The 21,851-nt window shown below is 38.0% G+C and overlaps 1 protein-coding gene across 1 annotated transcript in view; it reads right to left on the minus strand.

The window, feature by feature from the left end:
• Bmpr1b (bone morphogenetic protein receptor type 1B) overlaps positions 1-17,826 on the minus strand; it is a 376,549-nt gene extending 358,723 nt beyond the window's left edge. Inside the window, exon 1 of the mRNA XM_046459181.2 lies at positions 17,777-17,826. The gene's annotated coding sequence lies outside the window, so the exon portion shown is untranslated. The remainder of the gene's footprint in view (positions 1-17,776) is intronic.
• Between the last annotated feature and the right edge of the window lie 4,025 nt (positions 17,827-21,851).

The raw sequence follows: 21,851 nt of genomic DNA on the forward strand, positions 1-21,851 counted from the left end.
CCCATTTTCTCATTCTAATTCAAAAGTTTTAGTATCACGAACTCTAACCCATTTTCTGTGGATAAAAATATGTTTAGTGTTTCCTAAGAATTCCAATTTTTCTCCCCTAACTCTTATATAAAAGCAAAAAACATTCATGCAAATTTCCACCTCACTTTATCAGAGGCTTCCCGCCTTCCATTAAAGCAAATGCTCTAGGATGAATTTTTAGGGACTCTGATGATCTATCTTTTCAATTACATTTCAGTTAAATTGATAAGGGTAATTTTCCCATTGGCACGTACTGACATACTGTAAGGAAAGGTTGAACATTAGCATGCTGGGATTAAAAACTTGGTATGGATAATCTAGAAAACACTATGAGATCCCCACACACATAAAAATAATAAAGTTGACTACTGTATGAAAATATAGTCTCTTCAGAGGAAATTATCCATAGATTTGAAAACATTAAGATATCAAGTTTCCCAGATATTTAATGGAGTTGCGGCTCACGTGGTAGTGCTTACCTAGCAAGCGCGAGGCACTGGGTTCAATTCTCAGCACCACATGGAAATAAAAAATAAAGATATTGTGTCTACCTACAACTAAAAAATATGTGTGTGGGGGCTGGGGTTGTGGCTCAGTGGTAGAGCACTTGCCTAGCATGCATGAGGCACTGGGTTCAATTCTGAGCACCACATACAAATAAATAAAATAAAGGTCCATCAACAACTTAAAATTTTTTTTAAAAAAATGTGTATGTGTGTGTGTGTGTGTGTGTAAAGATATCAGAACACTTAACCAGTCCTACAATAATATGAAAAAAGAATATTAGGAAAAGAACCAAATGGGTATTAACTTCTGAAAAAAGGAAGCCAGTTTAAGTGCACAACATTTAAACCTAGGTCAATCTTTGTCTTGTTTTAAAAAGAATACTTAGCATTCGGACACAAAGGGATAAAAGGAACAGACAAGGCACCTTAAGGTAAGTCATCCCTTACAAATTAGTGAAAAGTTACAATCATAGAAACTAATTTATTATATTGGGGCAAGTCAAGTTGCACATATTTTGTCTCTCAAAAATTAGCCATTGTCATCCAATTCAATCAACATGAAACTGAATCAAATTCTGAACAATTTTTTTTAATATTTATTTATTTATGTATCTTTAGTTTTAGGTGGATACATTAGTTTGTTTTTATGTAGTGCCGAAGATTGAACCCAGCACCTCATGCATGATAGGCGAGCACTCGACCACTGAGCCACCACCCCAGCCCCCTGAAAAAATATTTTTAACAATTGCTTTAAAGTTCTTAGAAAATAATTCCAAGAGAGGCGTACAAAACTGATGTGACAAAATTATTTCCCATTAACCAAAATTCTTTGCTAACCTCAAGGAGAGAGTTTATCTATAAGAACATGTAAGAGGTAAAGAGTGTAATTATTTGATTTGTAAGTATCAGACTCTTATAAAGAAGTATAAAATCTTAGAGTTGATTAGGTTTGATAGGGACTTAAGTTATCAACACTCACTTTGGTTTCTGAAACTCCCCAAACTGCCAGAATAAAAAAGATACAATGATCAAACAGTTCAAGATGGCTTGCTCTAAAAGAAACAAAAGCCATTCTGCAATTTTTAGCAAGCTATGATTTGCCCATTCAGGTTACAGAATCATAGTATTTCAGAGCCAGCATTGCTAAGAGGGTCTGGCTGACCTCATTTTCAGTGGTCAACCTGAGGTTCCAGAACCAATTATGACCCTTCCTGCCTCCCAGTCCTGTGTTCTTTAACATGCTACCTGACTTCCTCCAGTGGAAGAGCAGAGGTAAAGTAAACTAAAGTAAGAATGAATGTATTAAAACATGTTACTCTATAACATCCATTATTGTGATGAGAAATTACAAAAGAAATTGGAATTATTTGAACTGAGAAATGAGAACACAAAGAAGATCTGAATTATATGAGATTATGAAAGTTAAAGCAAAAAATAATCAACTAGTCCTTCCTTATTATATGGTTTCATAATAAAATTATAAAGGGTCATTCGATGATTTAAATGGCAGGTAAAATTAAAACAAATAAAAGGAAATACCCTTGACAAGCATAACAAGCCTCCAGAATACACAAGGTCGCAGAACAGAGGTCACATCGTTAAATCCAGTAACATGATTTCAAAATAAGCTAGATCATTAGTGAAGCAAATATCTGATTATTTATGTTCGACATGAATATAATTTTCCATAATGGAAAAATTATATTTTGGAATATAAGGAGTCAGTAGGAAGCTTTCTATTTGTTACAAATTATAACTTGGTGTGTTTCTATAATATTTATACTCCTTTGGAAAATCAACTGTTGGTTATTCAATTACCAAAAAAAGGCTTTGATTTGACATATACATGGTATCTTTAATTATTTTTTCTAGTGCTGGGGATAGAACCCAAGTCTTCACACATGATAAGAAAGTATTCTAACACTAAGCTACATCCCTCACCCAATATTACATATTTTAAATATTAAAGTAAAAATATTACAAAGCAAAACAGCCATTTTACTTTTAATGCTGAAATCCATTAAACCTTGCTTTCAGGCTGGAGTTGTGTGGCTCATTGGTAGAGTGCTCACCTAGCACTGGGTTGGATCCTCAGTGCCACATAAAAATAAATAAATAAAATAAAGGTATTGTGTCCATCTATAAATAAACAAATAAATAGATTTATTTTTTAAAAAAACTTGCTTTCCCCATAGCACCACATGCATGCTTAATCCAGTCATTTTGGAAAACAAAAATTTATTTTTTAATTCAGTAACTCTGCCTCAGCTAAACTCTGCTGCCATAGTAAAAATGCCCACTGCATTTTTCTCTGCAAAATGTTAACAGTACTGTACTTAAAACAAAGGGAGGTTTCTTTCTGGAAAAGACATGGGGAGATAGGAAGCAAAGTGACTGACAATGACAGTTTTGACAGGTTGCAAGCCAGCCTGAAAGATGCTACAGTGATTTCATTTCCATTCCCTCTGGTACACTCTGACAGTCCTACTACAAAAGATGATCTACCATCATTCAAATACCACATAAAATCTGTAAAAGTTACAAAATGAAAAACTCTCCCTAAAGGTTTTACTGTTTTTTTAGTACATTATCTTCTGGTCCCATTCAACAACGCAACATCAACCTTTGTGAAGCCACACATGTAGTTATAAGTCATGATGCTTCCTTCAAAATAAGTTTAAAAATGTAATTTCAGATAAACCAATTAAATGACTTTTTCTTTGTCTTGCACTCCTGTATTCTTATAGAATTACTTGAGCTATCTAATTTCCCAAATTTAAAAATGTCATAGCTAACCCACGTTAAATGTCCCTCATACACCACACACACTCTCACCCTTGTCCCACCGGGAAATGAAATTTGAGGTGACTCTGTGTGTAAGGGGCTGGCTGCAAAACAAAGCTATGAAAGAGAAAAGGGTGAAGAAACCATAAAACACAGGAAGTAATTTCCACACTGGAAAGAGAGTGAGAGTCTGTGTTTGGTTTACTTATATGTGAGAAGCATCAAAGGTTTTCCATAGAATGTTCTTTTGCCAAATAAGATACGAGGTGGGCTGCCAGTTTCCAAAGGGTTACACCCCACTCCAAAGCTAAGAGAGCAGTCTCCCTAGCAGAGCAAAGACAGAGGTCATGTGCATTGTGTAATCCATTGACTGGAAGGAGCCACAAAATAGCTCAAATAATAGCTCAAATAAGCTCAAATAATTCACGGGTGGCATCCCACAACACACAACACGTGGATCAAATGTAAAAGTGAGTTTTAATAATAAAGATGTGGTAATTGTCTTCAATTTAAAAAAAAAATTACTGCTAGTATTCCCTGTATAGGAACATTACAGAATGTTACATAAGTGGGGTGGGTGGGGAAACCACATCATTTTAGGTTCAAAATAAATTTTTACCAAGATTTTAAACATTTTCTTTCTTCACCCATCATTTATCTCAGAATATGATCAACAAGTCTTTTTTTTTTTTGGAGGGGGTGGACAGTAGCTCTATCATACAGCTAGTTGTATTCCCAGTTTTGTTTTTATTTTTTATATTTTAAGACAGGGTCTCCTAAATTTGGAGGCTTACCTTGAAATTGAGATCCTCCTGCCTCAGCCTCCTGAGTGGCCGAGATTACAGGTGTGTACCACCATACCCAACCCAGGTCTCTTTCCTGATCACTCCTTACTCTGTTCTCTAAAAGCACCTTCCACACACAATTACCATCTCATGCAGTTCTTGATGTATAAGTCTCTTCCTTGCCTCTGCATGTTTCCAAGCTCAGGACCACATGGCTGAGTGCCAAAGAGCTCTGCATCATGAGTAACCAACCAACATGGGCTCTAGCAAGCCTCTCCAACATTTGCACAGATTTAGCAGCAGAGGTTCCTACATGACTGTCCAGGGCCACCACCTACTGAATCTCAATGTGCCTTAAATTCCTTCAACTGTAAAATGAGAAGATCATACTTGGTGTCTTCAATGGGATGGGCTTAGCATAGTGCCTGAAATGTAGGAAAGACAAACACTATAGCCTCTTTTTTTTTCTCCTGCTTATATATAATTGCATTTTGACCACTCATATTAATGCTGAGTTTCACCTCTTTTATCCAGTCTTTGAAGTTTCCCTAATTCAGTGCTATAATTAGTTTTTAAAAATCTGGCAAATTTGTGAGATCTTTATGTGCTAAAGCATAAGATCACTGAAGAATTTAGCAAACATAATCATGGATGGGAGTTAGCTTTGATTCTTTTCAGAGGTAATCACCTCTTGGCAAATTAAAAACTGTTGAGTCTCAAGGGAGAAATCAGTCAATATAATCCACTTGGTTTTTTTAACAGCCCTTGACAAGGAACTACCACAAAAGTTTAAGAACTGAATCATCATAGGATTAGATGAACCTTTACTGGAGAAACAAAGACAGTGAAAAAAAAAAAAGGCATTACTTTGGCAGGAAAACCACAAATAGGGAAGGTGCTGGAAGTGGTCTTATTTAACATCTTTTAAAATGATGCAGAAGAGGAAATGTAGATTAAATTTTCCAGGTCTGCAAAAGATACTAAGTTTTTCCACTATGTGAAATGCCAAGTCAGTGGGATAACCTACAAGATTTCCAAAACTTTATGAGTTACTAGGGGGAAAACGTCAAATAAGACTCAAATTGGAAAGCTATAGGGTTACTGTACTTCTCAGGATAATGAGCCTTAGTTATCATAAAAAGGGGCTTAAAAGTCACCTCTGGGATGCTGCATTAATATGTTCCTGCAGCCAGAAGAGCTAACAATGGCACAAACATCACTTAAGAACAGAAAATGTGGTTCTCATCTTATTTAAAACCAGAGTTCAGCCTGTGGATGTAGCTCAGTGGTACAGCGCTTGACTTGCATAGGCAAGACCATGCATTCAATTCCAGAAAAAAACAAACAAACAAACAAACAAACAAAGCAAAAGCAACAACAATGGAGTTCATCATTATTTGAGATGCTACATGCATGCAGCTCTGGTCTAACCCAGGCTAGCTACTCCAAAAATATCTGCTTCTTAATGGAAAAAAAAAAAATTATAACCCTGCTTTCACCAAAAAGGAGGAGGGAGGAAAAAAAAAAAAAAACAGAAACTCAGGAAAATCCAAGCAAATAAAATGATCCATGGACCTCAGGACAACCATATGAAGAAAATCAAAGGTCAGCTTGCTTTCCATGTAGAAATGTAAAGTTTACAATGAAACCCAACAGATGTAAGGAGTGCACGTGCTGTACAAGATGGACAGTGCCCAGAGGCAAAGACACAGCTGAGGCACTGCTGCTGTACTTCAACTGAATATTCACTTCAGTTGACCAACAAAATATAAAGCCAAGAAATCAAACAAGCTTAAAAGTACTAATCACTTCCAAGAATGGAGCACAGAGTTTCATTAATGGCAGACTTCTGTGGTTTAGATTAAGGAAAACAGATTTTAAGAGGAGAGAATACTAATTTTTTAAAAGTGAAATAATGGAACACCAATTCTACTCTTCCCTAACATATCCCCTAATACATCACCTAAAGACAGAATAATAGACTGAATCAACTTGACACTTCATAAATGTTCTCAACATGTTCTCGCAAATGTTCTCTCATTTTCTTTTCCATATTCAGTCTATTTATGCTTTTATTCACCTGTAAATTTAAACATCTTTCCCTTTAGAACAGGACTTGATTATCTCTTTGACACGCTTTGATTTACAGTATGGAATCAAATTCATTCACATCACATAAATATTTAATAATTCCATTTGTAAGAAAGACATTGTTCATAAGCTAAAGATGTAAAATATTATTGTTGAACTGCATTATACCTTCCAAGTTTAAGAAACATGAGCCAAAAAAGGAATTTATAGCTAAATCAAGGTTCATGCTAGTAAGTTTGAAGAAAAATGTTTAAGAATGCAAAATAACAGCTTTCAAACCAAAAGCATAAATGCATGAAATTTCAAATAAAATGGGAGCTAAAAAGGTTTTTGTGAAAACCTGTACTACATAATTATAAATTTTTACATATCAAAGAGATTATGTAAAAGAATGAAAATTACAGATACAAATAATATCTAGAAAATATTTAATATAATGTATGTTCATTCCATTGTTAGTTTTTTTGGCCATGTAATGCTTTTCTTTAAATGTTTAAAACATGGGCAATTCATAAAAACATTTGGAGTGAAATTATAAGTGATTTCATCACAAAATTAACATCTTGCTGTTATTCATTTATAACATTAAAATATTTTAATATTATGCCTATAAAATGCCAAATCATCATTCCAAATTATGCTACTTTAGTCAGAGCTCCGGTCAGTCACAGACCGGAGTAGTACAGCTAGCAAGGGAACACTCTGGGTGTTCACAACAGAAATTAGTACACTTCAATTCTCGCTGTCCCAGAGAAAAGGAGTCACAGAAAACAGCATTTTCAAATCAAGTGCAAAAGTGATAGAGACAAAAAGAAGATTATGAGAAGGTGGATGGGGGTAGTTGGAAGGTCGATAGTAAAAAAAGAATGCAAGTGAGCATTTATATATTCTAGGATTTACATGGAAAACAGAAGCAATTCTGAGATTCAGATTGAGGCACAGAAAGCAAAGTTTTGTTTGTTTGTTTGTTTAAGAAGGTTAGTTTTTTGTTTAAACTGTTAAATCAGAAGTATTCAAGAAATAAAGTCCTTAAGTTACTCTTTGTGCCAAGCATATAAAATGTATCCCATACTACTCATCACAAAAGAAAGTCTTACAGCTAAAAAACTTGAAAATATTGAATTTTTCAAGCACAATTTCATTTCCTTATGGCTTTGTAAAACAACAGACTGCAATTTAAAAAGAATGCAGAAAATATAGTGCATCAAATCTTCAACAGGCCTAGAATAAAGAATATTTCAAGGCAATATGTCCATGAAAAAATTTGGATTATCTACCATTTTTCCAAACAACAGCACTTGCTTCTATCAGTTAAGGTGCTAAAAGTTAAATATATAAAACCTTTTTTGGATGAAATTAATTTTTATATGACTGTTTATCTCATCTTTAACATATTACACAGAATGTTAAAATGTTAAAACTCAATTTTATTGTTAAAGAATTAAAAATTTATTATACCATTTATATTCAAAGAGGAAGCATACATTATTTCATAAATATGCATAATTATGGGGTAGGAAATGCCTAATTTTCCTACAAAAATCACAAGGGTTGGATGACCGAAGCAAGGAGTGAATCAAGTCCATTGAGAATTACTAAGAAAAACATAATCAAACATAAATGCCACAGAATACAAAGATCATTTTCCTAATTGGTTCCAGAAACAGCTCGTAGGTAAATTTCCCTGAAAAGCTAATTTAATTCAATTAAACAGTGTAGTATGGTTTTCCTCTTCAGAGAGGGTTAAAATATTTTCATTTGCTACAGATGTTTTAAAAAAAAAAAAAAAAGTATTTACAGGAGTGACTGATAGGAAGATTCAAAGTTGTTGAATAAGGACTTTCTAATAAAAATGGCTTATTCAGCAGGTATATTTTAACCACTTCACCATCTATCATTTATGAAGAACACAAAGTAAAAACTTGTAACAATTAGCATATTTAAAGTCTTTACACTATGCACTGTCACATCGATTCAATATTATTTCCTTCTGAAAATTACCTCAGACATTTAGAGACCATTTTATTACCTATATGAATATATTAGAATTCTACCTCCACCATGCAATGGAGGGAACAGATTTACCACTTAAAAATTAAATAGTAGATTAAATTTATGTAGGAATAATTCAGGTTCCCATGAATACCTTTTCCTAGTTAATCTCAACATTTTATAAGTTCAATCAAGCCACTCAAGATGAGTAAGTACAGCCTCCAAAACAACCTGGTCTGGACTGTGCTGAGTCCATCTGGCTGTTGGCTTGAACACTGGAATGACTCATAAAAATGAAGCAACCTGAGGTCACCTACTCCAGGTCTTTTCAACAGAATTGCCAACTGCTTACCAGGTGGTTCCAATTTCCGAGAACACTTTAAATGAGGGAGAAACTTATTCTACATACACCATTTTATTTTCATATTGTCTCTGGCTTCAGAATTTGGTAAGGAAGGAAGGAAGCTCTTTTGAAATGTAGATTACCAATCATACGAAAGCCATAAATCACTGCAAGTTTTGGATTGAGAATATTTTTATCAACAAAGTCAAATGAAAAGGGACACAAAATATTATACTCCCAGTTTTGTAAAGGAAAGACGACCCCAAATGTTAACAGTGGCTATCCCTGTGTGGTAAGAGTAAGTGATTTTGTGAGAAATTTACTCCAATGAATATGTATTCTTTACAATTAGAAAATAACCATCAGTACCTTTATAGAAAATATCATACACTGCAAATCCTGAGCTCATGAGCAGCAGAGATTCATGTACAGTGGCTGGATTCTTTCTCCAGATGAAGAAGAAAAGCATACACTTTTATCTTTGAAAGGAAAAAGTTAAAAACAAACAAACAAGAACTGGGTAAGTTCCTTCTCAAAATATAACTGGTGTAAGAATAAGTCTTAGCGACAGAAATGGTCTCTCCACTTCAGGAGATAACAAACCAGTGGAAAAGTTTAGTCAATTATTTGAACCATCTTTTCCCCCAACGTGCATTTAGAGAAGCATCGGTCCAGTGATCACGCAGGGGAAAACACAAGTCCCACAGTCAAATACTCTTTTTGAGAACTGTCATAATCCCTGACAGCATAATAAAAGCTCAGAAGAGTTTGCAGTGTAAGAGTATCAACAATTCTTAGGCATGATTGACCATTTATTAACTCACTTATCAGACACTTCCTTAGGTTTATCAAGAGCCTGCCATTGGTCTCAACTGTTTACAAACACTGTCATCTTCAAACAGCCCTCTGAGGGAAACACTATTGTTTTCATTCCCATTTTACAGAGAATGAAGCAGGGAATGAAAGGTTCATGAACTTTCCCGAGATCTCAGAGCCAGGGAGAGACAGCTTACACTCCAACCCAGTCACCTACAACGCCCCTCAGTTTGCAGTTGGCTGTGGGGTCCCTCCTGGGCTGCACACTTCCATAGAAGGCCCTTTCCATGGAGCTCACTGAGAAAGCAAAGGCAACCAATTAAAACACTTATGTGGAAATGGCTTATCTGGATTAGTCAAATGGCTCATTACCACAAACCCCAATTTTTCACTTAATATGTGATAACTAGCAATGGTGTTAGGCCTAAAATAATTCCAGAGTGTAATGATTAAATAAGAGATTTGATTAAACTGTCATTTAATTTTATTAGACATCATAATTCAAAGGAATTTAGATGAAACAAAAATCTGTATGACACAATTTCTATACCTGCATTCAAAAAGTCTACTAATTTCCAGAGATTATTTGTGTGGTAGCATTTTAGGTCATTTTAACTTTCTTCTTTTTTTGAAAACCTAAAAAAAAATGATTTTTTTAAAATCTGGCAGGGAAAGGAGGATCCTTGTGATTTGTATTAGATCATACTTAAATGTTTCAAAATGCATCTGTTGATGTGATATTACCGATACATGATGACATGAAAAACGCAAGTCACAAAATATATATGATCTCTTTTGTGCAAAAGTACAGAATGCAAAAGAAAATTCTTAAGAGATATATATGTAGATATACACTATTATTTTTAGTTTATACCATTACAATGGTATAAAGCAACTTATTTTCTTAAGGTTTATTTGCAATTTCTAATTTTCCTGCAAGATTTATTCTATGTGTCATAGGGAAAAGCTTTTAAAGTTTATATATTAAAAGCCTGCATAAAAGATACAGGTTAATAGATAATGCCCATTCCTGAGTTGCTTGTAATCTGAACCAAATGATAATCCTACCTATTTCTCTGTTCTACTGCACCCTATTTTCTTTTTAGCTCTAAACAAAAATCTGACTGTAAACATTATGTTTGTGTATTTCCTGTTCATTATGCCCAAAAAGGGCATTTCAAATAAGGACAAAGACCTGCCTTTTTGTATCCACACTGCCTAGTCTTAAACAGTGCCTCTATAATATGCACTGTATAAATGGATAAATGAAAGAGTGAGTGAAACAGTATCCATGTAGAAGATATACAGCCTAGCAAGTAAAAAGATTAAACCAACAAACTGACTGAAAAAGTACCTACATAATAACAACTTTGAGTTCAGACCACTGTCCCATCAATAAAAACACACAGTTTGGAAAGGAAAGCAGATTTCCAACAGAGCTAAGAGAAGCCAACTGCTCCAATCCAAGAAGACTCCAAAAGAAAGAGGCTTTATGAAGCTGAATCAACAAAAAAATGGAGCCTTAACTGTTTTAGCTCCTGATAAACTGAGGAGAGTTTATTTATAAACAACAATTTAATAAGTTGTGGGCAGGACTGCAAAAGAACTATAAGGATCGGCTCGTAAAAGCAAAGGAGCTATTCCAGAGATGACTGGAATCTGAAGAAGAAATTTACAGAGAGGCTATCTTGAGAGGGACAGTGACATTCAGTGCAGGGACACAGGCAGCACAAGTTGATCTAGCAGAAAAGGAGTCAAAAGAAGGAACATCTTCTCTCCCCCACCCTCCCTCTACTCTGCCAGGCTTCCCAGTGACCTGTGCTATCTGGTATTCCAGGTGGTTCATCAGGTTATCTTCCTGGGAAGAAAGCGTAAGAAAGATTGATTCAGAGAAGACCTAGAGAGGCAACCAAAGATACCTGACATGGAAGCCAATGGGAATAATGCACAGAGTTTTGGCAAAATGGAGTAAGGGGGAAAGGGAGATGGTAAAGACCCAGAAAGGACTCTTAACTAGCTGAAGCATCAAAGGATACAGTAGAGCCAGGTGTGATGTTGTACTCCTGTCATCTCAGCTACTCTGAAGGCTGAGGCAGGAAGACTGCAAGTTGGAAGCCAGCTTGGGCAATTCAGCAAGGCTGTCTCAAAATTAAAAAAATAAAAAGGGAGGAGTATGTTGTTCAGTGGTAGAATGCTCCTGAATTAAATTTCCAGTATAACAGGGGATGGGGGGCAGTGGAAGGAAATTACTATATACAAAAAAAGATGATGGCCCAATGTTTGCAACCCCATTAGAATGCTGCACTACATTCTGCAATTAGAGGAAGGATTGTAGGAAAATCCCCCACCATGTAGGTGATTATGGCTACATGTGTACTGGACAATCAAATAGTAGCTTGTTTCCAGAAAAAGAATTGAAGATAATTTATCATTTATAGACGGTTATAAAATGTATTACTTAGATAAAACTCAGATTTCTATCAAAAGATTAATTTAGACAAAGGCACCATCATTACAGACTTCCTTGGAAACATTTCAGATTCATTAATCATCAAATTAACCAGTGACAAATGTTTCTGTACTTGCTTAAGCCCCTATCTATCTAACTACTATAAAAATGACTAAAACATTACCTTAAGAAAGCCAGGCACAAGAAGCATTTAACAGATACACATTAAATTATCTTTTTTCCTTCAACCAATTAGTAAATACAATCTCCAGAAAAATCATTTCCAAATTTGCTACTTAAAATCTTTTAAAGCTCCAGCCATATATTTGTTGAAAGACATGAAAAATAAAATCAACTGAATTAAACATCCAACAGCATCCCACAATATTTACTGCATGCCTACTCTAAACTGGCACTCTTCACGGGCTGACATTCAACAGTGGTAATATCCAGACCTAAACATGTGAACTTGGCAGGGAAGTCTTCAAGAAGCATCCAAGCTTTTCAAAGCTGCGGGTTTACACAATAAAGACAATCAAGGAATTCTCCCTTGCTACTTTCCTTTGTGCTTAGACACAAACCTTACCTAAAATCCAGTGGAGAGACACTACTTAAGTTAGCCCTCTAGGCCACTTTTCTCAAAGAGCCCAGCACTGCAGTGTAGTGCAGGGATCATCCCTAGCCCTAAGAACTTAACCACAGCACTTCTCAGGACATTCTGCAGGCTCTCCCAGAAAGAAGTTTATAGTCCAGGAGGTATCTGAAGGAAGATAAGAAAGTTAAGTCTGGGAACTGTAAGAAGATGCTGAGGTCCAACATTTAAAAGTAAAAACAACTAATGAACCATTGAGTTGCTGCAGTGTAGATCAGGTTGGGGGTGGGGAGGGTGATTCAACTCAATGAACCTCCTATTCAGTGATAAGAACAATGTCTGATCAATCTCTCCAGGTTCCACCCTTGGCCAAACTCCCAGCTGCATCATTTCCATAGCCTCCCACATCATTTCACTTCAGACACTCTTGCTCACACCAGACAGACAGACAGACATGCCAAGTCATCTTTCTTCACTTCGCTGTTTCAATCCTCCAGGGTATTCAATAAAATGTACTGTGAGTTAAATGCATACTTCCCATCCTAGGGCCTGGCTGTCTCTCACATCATTCCAGCCATGTGCCTTAACTGCCCGAGTCCAACCACCCCAGCCAGCTTGTGTGCAGCTGCTTCTGCCAGGAAGTTCCCCTAGATCTTCATGGGCTAGTGCTTTTGCTATTTAGGAACATGCTTAGAGAGGTTTTCCTTACCACCTTATGTACTTTAAAGCAGACCTGTCATTTACAGTCATATATCCTGATTTTCTTAATGGCAATTTTCACTTTTGGAAATTATCTTATTCATATGGTTGGTTGTAGTTCACTGTTTCCATTCTCAAGAATTTAAGTTCATGACAGCCAGGACCCTGTGTCACTTAAAGATGCAATCTCTCTACCGCATATAATGGTAACTACCAAAGAGTACTCAAATATTTTAGTAAAAATGAACGTAACCAGGATATAAGCAAATAGCCTAAGAATCATGAAAATAAATTATTGTCTTCTGTAAATTATACATTATCTTTTTTTGCCTTACACATATGAACTTAAAAAGAGAGAAAATGTTTTTCTTATCCACTCCTAAATCTTCATATATTTCTTTCTCCAATCTCTGTCCCTAAAAAGTTTTATTTTCCCACAATTTTAACTATTAGTTCAATGGAAATGAATTTAAAATCTACATTTCTAATCTTGGCCACTCTCTTCCCTGAATTCTGGCTTACCTTAACATATCACAACACTTTTATTTTAATTTCCACAATCACATCTAATTAAGCATGTGGAAACCTGAACTAATCCTCTCTTAGGCAAAATCAATCTCTCCTCCTACCTTTTTTTTTTTTTAAGTCAGTGGTGTTTTATTTATATTTACAAAGTTGTACATCCATTATCACCACCTCATTCCAGAACATTTTCATAACCTAAAAAAACCCTGCATATTCATTAGATGTCTCTCTCCCTATCTCCATTCTCTCCCCTTCCCCATTCCCTCGTATCATTAATTCATCTTCTGCCTCTATGGATTTCCTGATCTGGATATTTCACATACATGGAAGAATACAACATGTGGCCTTTTGCAACTGGTTTTTTTTTTTCCTACTTTTTTTTAAAAAAAATTTTTTAGATGTTGATGTGCCTTTATTAATTTATTTATATGCACTGCTGAGAATTGAACTCAGTGACTCACACATGCTAAGCAAGCGCTCTACCACTGAGCCACATCCCCAGCCCTCTCTTTCTACTCTTAATGTTTACCAACCAGCAACCAAAACCCATATTTATTTTTTTAAATATTTTTTTAGTTGAGGTGAACACAATATCTTTATTTATTTATTTTTATGTGGTGCTGAGGATTGAGCCCAGTGGCTCACATGTGCGAGGCAAGTGCTCTACTGCTGAGCTACAGCTACAGCCCCCAAAATCCATATTTAAAAGCTAAATATATTTGATTATGAAATTCAAAAACTGGAAAATAGATTGGAGAACATCAAGTGAGATAGTTATCAAGCTTTCTTAAAGTTTTTAGGTTTTCTTAAAATAAGTTTACAAGGAAGACTGATATGTAAGGTTCATAAATTTGAAGTGGTTCCTAAGTAAAATTAATGGTCTCCAGGGGGGGAAAAAAAAAAACCTTCAAAACCAGCCACTAATCTGATATGAACTTTTTTCTCTTCTCTCTACCTGCCTTCAACCCACATATAGAAAGCCATAGAGGAAAATAGTTAAGTTCAAAGAACTTTTCAAGTAGAAATAATTCTTCTGCCCAAGATGACACAGCACCCAGAACAATATCTAGCACATAAACGCAACTTCAAGTCAATGTTCTGAAAGATAAATATTACCTTCATGCATATGTACCACAAGTGATTATCAGTTACCACAACTGATAAATTTCACTCATGGCTTTTATTGATTAGAATGAAATCTTTAGAGTTTATATTTTAATTGTTAGCTTCTAATTATAGACCGATTCACCCATTTAGAGTGAAGTGAAAGACAGCAATGAGAAGTACTGGTATGGTGAAGGAAGCACAAGGACTTGATTCCACAGCTACTGTGGCTTCCATGTATTTCTGAGCATGGTTTTCAAACTCTTCAGCCCTCATCCTCTTCATTTTCAATATTAATGTGTGGCAAGAAGCTCTCGAAAACTCTTTTATGTCTAAGTTGATGACCTGCTGGTATTGCATGCTAATATATTTCCCTTGACCTATTTCACGTACCAAGAATCAGAATTACAAGATAAATTGAAAGAGAACCTTAAAGAGAACCAAGTGCCCTTCAAGGACTTTGTGTCTATCATATGTCAAGCACTGTGCTGAGCATCTGAAGTTCAGAAAAAAAAATAGAAAAAAAAAAAAGAACACTAGCTCACTTTAATTAGATAATAGTTTCAGGAGGAGAACTAGGCAAGTAGTTATACTACAGAAGTGAGCACCCAGAAGCATGAAAGATGATCGGACTTATAAAAATTAAAGGTTTTACTAGGTTGGAGATAGCTGACAAAACATAAGTGGTGCTGAGGAAGAGTGGGGAGAGTTGCTATACCTACCAAAAGCTAACCACATTTTAAACTGCCTCATATTTTTAAACAAATAATAATAAAATCAGCATTTACTGTAATAAAATACTTTATCAGGCTGTCTCACACAGTTTTCAAAGTTTATGAGGGAAAAATTAAGTCGATTTCCTTTTAATAAATATTATTTAATGACTGGAAAATTTTGAGACGCATATATGAACACACCATGAGTAGTAGCACGTCACTTAGTGTCAATCTAACAGGGAGTTTTGGACAACCCTGCCTGGACTAAATGCTGGGCAGCACCTGGCAGACAAGGTGGCAAAGTCCCTATAAATAGTGATGATTCAATAACATGACATAAATCAAGATTTTTAACTCACCAAAAACTAACATTTTGATTTAAAATCACAAATCAGTGCCATTAAAATTCATCAGCATCCCCTAGCACATGAGTAATGAGATCATATCAACTTATATCATGTGACCAAAAGGAAAAGGTGGTTTTCTAAATGGTAATTCAGATTGGACAAATAACACACTGTATCAAGTTTTGTAGCCTTAGGCCATATTTTGCTAAAAACAAAGGTACATTATGCATGACTAAAGAAAACAGTGAAAATCACAGCAATTAATTTCCCAGCTATGTTTCCCATAAAAACCATCACTACTGATTTGCTTACCACACAAACTTTTTTGCATGCACAATGATCTAAGTGTGTAATAACTTGCATATTTCACTAAGATGTAATATCCTTCAAAACATCCTTATAATGAGAGTTTTCCAAAGAAATTATTGATCCCTGGAATGTCTCATGCTTTAAAAATCACTGACAAATCCTTTCCTATTTTCTTTGCAGTTAGAAATAATTCTTCTTGATCACTAGAGTGTAAAGAGGTATAAAAGTACAAAGACAGAATATTTTCTTAAATACAAATGTCCCAGTTGACACAAGGTATTTCCCATAACTTTTCCCAAACAATTATTAGGAAAGTTGTCACTGGGGTCCTAAAAATATATGTAAGAAAACAGATTAACCGACATTAGTTGAGTATAGCAAAAGATTTCCATTAAGTGCTTTTTCAAATTATTTTCAAACACTCTTCAGATGAACCCTCTCATTACTGGTGGAGCCTTTTGTGACTCCTTCCAGAATTCAAGAACCTTTTCTCAGGTGGTTCTGCTTCAACACAGATATGTCTGGAACATTCTCTTTATATGTTGGAGGCAATTAAACTGCTGGCTTCTTCTGTTTTCTTTCACTGGCACGTTTGTGGTTGCTCACAGTCACTGACCTCACCTTGGTGGAAGGTGACTAAGAGCAGTTCCTAATAACTCAAGCAAACTCAGCGTTCCCATTCAGGACAAACACCAAGAACCCAGTCCTCAGCTGCAAAGGCGGGGCTCTAAAAGAATAGGACCCCCACCGCACCGCGCAACCTTCTTCGGAGGTCTTAGCTAGTTTCTGACATCCTATCACTGCAAGGGATAGATGGAAATAGCGTGGACACACAGAGATGGACAGAGATGGGCGCAGCCAGGAACAGAAGGAGGGAAGGAGAGCAGTGAGACAAGGAACAGAAAGACAGCCTCCAAAGAGAGAGACCAAGAGGCTAGGGGAGACAGTGAAGAAGAAAAGAGGGACACACTGGTTGAGACTGAGAAGCAGAGCTGGGCTGGAGAGAAGGGGAGATCGATGGACAGGGAGAGAGGGAAAACACAGAAATGAAGAAAAAAGAGGGAGGAAGTGGAGACGGAGCGAGAAGCCAGAGACAGGGAAAGAGACAACAGAAGCAGAGACAGAGCTTCAGGACCCACCGCAGAGGACCTTCTCCCTCTGCGAGGCTGCCTCTCGGGATGAGGCAGGTGGCTCCGCACCCAGTTAGGTGCCTGCGGGTGCTGCCTCCTCCCGCCCGGCGTCCCGGGCCAGCAGGGCTCCCTCCCATTTCCCGGATTCCGCGACTGCACTTTGCTCTCGCCCCATCCCTCCGCGTGCAGTTCCAGACTCCCCGCCTCGGCGCGTCCCTCCTTCCCCAGTTCCACCAGCACGTGTCCCGCCCGCCGCTGCCCGCTCCCAGCTGCTCGCCGGCGCAGGCACGAGGCCTCGGGGTCCCGGCAGAGCGCCTGTTCACAAAGCCCCGGCGGCCACCGCCTGACCCCCTCCCCGCCGCCGCCCCATGGCCGCGCCGCCCGCTCCAGTCCCCGGCTTCCCGCGCTCGGTCTTGCCCCGTCAACGGCCGCCGAGCGCCGCACAGGGCTCCATCCCGCCCCGCTAACGCGGGTCCAGCAGCCCCCTGGAGCTCGGCTGCCCGACCCCCAGCGCGGGGATGCGGCCCCGCCACGCCCTCCCTACCGCGCGCGCCTTACCCGCCGCTGCGCTCCCGCACTCTCGTCCTCCACGCCGCCGTCCCGCACCGTCCCGCGCGCCGTGCACGCCCCGCCGACTCCGCGGGCCGCGCCGTCAACTTCTGGCCGCCACGGCCGCGCCGCCGCCGCCGCCGCGGGACTTTTTTTTTTTTTTTTTTTTTTTTTTCCCTCTTGCTCCTCGGCTGCCTCTGGAATTTTTTTTTCACTTGCCCTCTCCAGCTCCCACTAGTGATTGGAGACTGAGAGCCAAGTACTTAGCGGAGGGATTACACTTCTCGACGCACTTGGAGCGGCCCCAGCGCCGCTGCCTGTGTGAGGAGCGGCGGGCGGACTGGCGCGGCCGCGCTGCCCGCTGCGGGTCAGCCGTGTGGGGCTGGGGCGTGCGCCCAGAGCCTCGTCCGCTTCTCAGAGCATCACCTGGACTTCAGTCCTGGATCCTCCCTTGGTCAAGTTCATGAGAGGTGTCCAGGAATCTTTTAGGCTGGAGGAACAAAGATTAAAAGTGCACTGTTGGCTGAGAACTGGAAGGAGCCCCCAGACCAGGCAGAGTGCAGTGGATTTCAACTTTCCAGGGCCAGGGACACTTGGAGAAGTTACTAAAATGTTGGTTACACACCTCGTAAAAAAATATAGACGCACACATCACACTCTGCCTGCAGTTGCCAGTGGAGATTTCAGAGACCTTGAAGCATATTGGAGGACCTCTTAGGGAAATGAAATAGTTTCTTTCTACAGGTATTTCGAAACTGTAAACAAACGAAAACTAAAGAAAAAAAAATTCTTTTCCATTTGCTTCTGATGAAATTGTACAATTAGTGGTGTTTACTTTGGAAAAGCATATAACATCTCTACTTTGCGGTCTCCTTGCTAAGTCTTTTAAGTGTTGAAACACTTCAAGGGGTAAACAAGAAATAAGGGAGTTCAGAGTCTTTCAGAAGGTTTGGAGCAAATAGTTAACCTCTTTAGAATCAGCCATTTTGCCAACTCCATTTCCCAGGGAGATATCGCATGACTTCCAAATAGCTTTTCCTCCTAATGCCTTTCAGCTGCCCATCCTTCGCATAATTTATTTCCTCCTTTTGTAAAATTTTCTGTTTCCGAATAGATTGATAAGCTCTCTCTAGTCACCATCAGGTTTGGGGTTGAAATAATTTAACACAATTTCACTCTGAAGTAGCTTTCTTCCTCTTTTCTTCATATTTCAATTATCTATAGTCAATTATCACCCTGCTTTATTTTAACTCTTTATTTTCTCCAAATACTCCTATTGAATCTTTTAAAATTAGACATTAAATATAATCTTTTCACTTGTCAATAAGAAAACTGAGCCTTATTGATGTGTAAAATGTGAACACATTTTTCTCAGAGGCAACATTAGTGTTACCGCTGTTGACCCTGTGAGTCCTTGCTTCCCCAATGTTGAAGAATAACACCGGAGAAGCACAACGAGGCAAGGTCAGAGTAGAAATTAGAAGTTTATTAAAGGACAGCAGGAAAGACTTCTCCCAGAGGAAGAAGGGGACCCAAGAGGTGGAATCCATGGAAGTGGTTTTCGGTGATGGAATGTAGGTGGGAAGGCCGGAGGGGTAGGACACAGGTGGGCCAAAGAAGTAGTCTGGGCACATCTTCAAGTTTGCTGTTCATTAACATTTCTTTGGGATGGGCTATCCTCAAATCTGTTGGGGGCTGTTTCCTGGACTTCATTAACATTCTGAGAGTTGCTCAACTTTTCCGGGAATTCATTCTCAACATGGCCTCCATTTTAGATTTCACTCAATATTAGACCCAATTTACCTAACTACACCGACTACCTAATTTTAAATCTGGCTTCATTAGGGTCCCCAGGAAAATCTCTTTGCCCCATAATGTATCTGCATTATGGTGCCTGATGTGAGATTAGAACAGGTTCAATAGAAATTTTCTGAAATATGTAAGAGTTCTTGGTGTCATCGCACCTCCTGTTGTCCTAAGTTCCAAGTGCTAGTACTCATCTTATTGCCCCAAGAATTCCAAGAGAGAATTCATTAATTTTACTTTAACCTCATGTCTTCCCTGATAGCCCAACTCCCACTCCTTCCCCCTTTCCACCTCTTCTTTCAAAACTTTAAAGTATCTAACCACCTAAATTCCACCTGGTCCTGAATCAAATTTATCATCATTTCCATCATCCTACATTAACTGCGTTTAAAAAGCAAAGAAATCTAATTGGCTCTCTCCCATATGCTATGTGAATTAATACAGTTTATTTTACAGATGCACATTTGCCCTTGGAATTTCAGTCCTCTCAAACTGCAGTGAAATAAATTGGACATTATAGGATATTTTAAACATTCAAATCAGAGGAAAACAATTTATAGGTCTTCAGAAATAGAAGGGAGAAAAAGCACAGTGGGTGGAAGAGAAGGGCATAGGGGAGGCTCCATAAAGTAACCTGTGTTTGAGGGGTGCCTCAGAAATAGCATTCCCTGAAGTAGGAGTGGGGAGTCTAGAGACCAAGCCAATTCACAATCAGCACTTACTGAAAGCTGTGGCTTACCAAGCACTGATTTTGAAATTTAAATCCTGTCCTTTCCTTCTTGAAACCCATATGAGATAAGATATTTTAATAATTAGAACATTTTATGAGAAGTACATTAATGAATGAGCACACGACTTGGCACACAGAAAAAGGAACTCTTCTGCCTGAGATGTCAGGAAAAACTTCATAGAGCATGTTTTACAGGGATCCTGAAAAATCTTTAGACCCCAAAGGAGGCTTAAATTTAAAAAAAAAAAAAAAGAAAAAAGGATAAACGTTAAGGAGAACATTTTCCCAGGCACACTAGAACCATTTGGCAAATTCACATATACAGAATTCGGGCAGACCTGGAGAAAAAAGCACCATGGTGCATGAATAATACTGTGTTCAGGGAATGGCTGGTAGTTCCAGGCTGCTGCCCACGTGATGCGGAGAAGGTGCAGCAGATGGGCTCTTAGCAAAGCAGGTGTTCAGAAAGTACCTTCTTGGATATGTTAAGGAGAGAGTCTTTCCCTTTTCAGGTGAAGGTGAAGTATTGGAGATTTTTAAGCCAGAGAGTTAAAAGGGGTGGATTAGGATTTTCAGATCTTTTAGAGGTACCCAGAGAGGGAGAAATTGAAGCACACAATGAGTTAAGAGCATTGTGTAAAGAATGAAGATCAAACAAGACAATGGCAGGCCTACAAGATCACCAGCAGCCTTGAAAGATGCTCAAGGGACTGGTAGGTACTGACTTCCAGCTTTGCAGCCTGGGATGGCTGTGCTTTTAAGGGCAACAGAGATCACTGGGGAAGGAATACTGAGAAGAGGGGAGGGACTTCATTTGGTGTCACCCCAAATTTTAACAAAGGCACAATCTCTTTTCTCCTTCCAATTGTAAATGAAGACACCGGGATTCTATAAGCAAAGACTGTGAAACTAGTTGCAGGTATATTTCCCATTAACATGGACATTTTCCCAGGCACACTAGAACTGAACCATCTGGGGAATTCACATATGCAGATGTTGGACAAACCTGGGAAGAAAAGACTATGGTGAACTTGCTTCTGGGCTTTCAACCTCCCCTGCTCCTACTTCCTCTCCACTAATACCTTCTATTCTACCACCTTCCCTTTTCCACCCCCCATTTTTTTAAAACAAAAAAGGTTGACAGCCATTAATATTTCATCATAAACCAAGGCATACTATCATAAGTAACATCCTAGAGTGTGTGCTTTCAAATTATTTGTCTTTATGGAATAAAAGGCTGACTCTTGTGAGTTTTAGGAATCAGGTGAAAAATATTTCAGCAGAAGAAAGAGTTCATTTTCTTGTCTCTTGGTTTATTCTGCTGGTTTGTCACACTGCCTGTCAAAAATGCCTTGACTTTATACAGACCAAATAAGAGGTTCAACTTCTCAGGAACTGGAATTTATCTAAATCCTCACTTATTAATATGAGAATGTATAACTACTGGTGAAATGTGTAGCTTCTATAACAAAAGCCACATTTATTGAGTGATAAATCATGTTCCAGGCACACTACTAACTGTATCACATTCATTCTCAGGTAGAGGTC

The sequence above is a fragment of the Marmota monax genome, unplaced genomic scaffold (assembly GCF_021218885.2).
Source record: "Marmota monax isolate L192 unplaced genomic scaffold, Marmota_monax_Labrador192_F-V1.1 WCK01_AAM20220418_F8-fsc00002, whole genome shotgun sequence".
NCBI classification, from domain to species: Eukaryota; Metazoa; Chordata; class Mammalia; order Rodentia; family Sciuridae; genus Marmota; species Marmota monax.